We start from the raw sequence: 1,957 nt of genomic DNA on the forward strand, positions 1-1,957 counted from the left end.
ATTATGGGTTGGTGTGTAAATTTGGATAATAGTATTCATTGATAATCTTAGGAAGGATTTTGGTTATTATCCTGTCATTGATAGTGTTGTACTTCAGAATAGATCTTGAAATGTTATTTTTCAAGATGAATGCAACTCTGTTCCTCTTCAATTTGGCATAATAGATCACATGCTTATGAGTCAAAATAGCCAACACCTGTTCATCTCAACTTACCAGGGTCCTTATCTTTATATGTTTTGTTTCATTTTTGATGACCACAAATTTTCCTTGGTTCATAGTTATGTTTTTGTTGTTGTTATTAAGTGCTACCACATCAGTTCTAACTCAAAGTGACCCTGCATAGGGTTTCCGAGGAGAGCCTGGTGGGTTTAAACTTCAGCACCATACCATCAAGACCATAGTCAGAGACATGAAATAATGTGAAAAGAAAACTGACAGAAAACAGACTAAATTTAAAATGAGTCTTGGGCTTTAGAAGTGTTCTACAGCAAAGTTTAATAAAAACTGGGTAAGATATTTTGGAGAAAATTCACAAAATAAGAGTCTGTCTGTAACAGAACTAGTTGAATTTTGTGAAAGTTTTCATTAAAATCTCAGTTTAGATTTTACTGTGCTTGGTTATTGGAGTATGTATTTTACTTTAAATGTCACTGCATCTTATTGTATGACCCGTTTGCATTTTTAGCATAAAAATGCATTTTAGTATAAAAACTTGTAATCAAGTTTTCCCTTTCTCAAGCCCACCCCCCACTACATGTTAAATGAAAACAAATCTAACTCAAAATTGTGTAAACTGCATCATATTGGAAGTTTTTTAAAGCCTCCATACTGAAAACACTACTTTGCAGAAATATGATTGAGGCCATGAGGTGAAGTCCTTAGAGGCCATATTAACTCAGCTCTGTTTAGTAAGACCCTCATTAGAAGTATGGAGAGCAGAGAAGGATTTGGCACCAACTTTGCAGAAATTATAAACTCTGCTTTATACATTCATTCCTTTTACATCCCTAATGGATTTCTTCAGGGCCACATTTCCAAGGTCTCTGTTCAGGTCATTGAAATGATTTTGCAATTCCAAAATACATCTTCCAAGACACAGATATAGTTTAGGACCAGATTTTGTGTGTATGATAAACCTTTGTAGAATATGTTTTCTTTTATGGACCTAAGAGAGGATGAGTAAAATTAAATTATAGATTTATTAGCTGCTGTCTTCAATTCCTTCTTTAGGCAATTTATTTAACAAATAGGATTTAATAAAGGGGAAATTTCTCTAAACACAAAGTACCATAGAGTTTCCCTAAGAATGCACATTGAAAGAAGGACAAGTAAGATGATTTAATTCTGGTTCTTAGTTTTATTCTAGGGTGAAATCTTCAAATTCATCCCTTATTTTTCTTATTCAGGAGCAATTGGACAAATTGAAGAATATATAATCAAACTCAGGGAGTCCTAGTGTGGCACTGTAGGATACGCACTGGATGGCTAATCATAAGGTTGATGGCTCAAGCCTACCAGTTGCTCACTGGAAACCCTATACAAGGTCACTATGGGTTGGAAGCTACTCGACAGGATTTACTAACAACCTTAAGTTTAAAATCCTGTATTTCTTTCATTCATCACAGTTCTTACCTAAAGCATTGCAACACTGCAACTGCACTTTTTGCTCTGAACTATAATGGCATCAATTAATAAGTTAGTTAATAGATGATAACATGATTTCATTCCCATAATGAACTCTGTAGTATTTTGAATTTCATGTTTCATTGTTCTTTGATTAAATGTAATTTTATTGCTTCATTGCATATCATGGGATAAAAGAATTTCCTAGTCATTTAGGGAATTTATCAAAAATATCCAATATTTTGTCATTTTGTTACAGTGAGATGGTTTGCACATTGCTGTGAAACTGGAAGCAACGTCACTGGTAATTAAAATATTACCAGGGTCACCCAT

This window comes from Chrysochloris asiatica, unplaced genomic scaffold, assembly GCF_000296735.1.
Source record: "Chrysochloris asiatica unplaced genomic scaffold, ChrAsi1.0 scaffold00075, whole genome shotgun sequence".
Classification (NCBI taxonomy): domain Eukaryota; kingdom Metazoa; phylum Chordata; class Mammalia; order Afrosoricida; family Chrysochloridae; genus Chrysochloris; species Chrysochloris asiatica.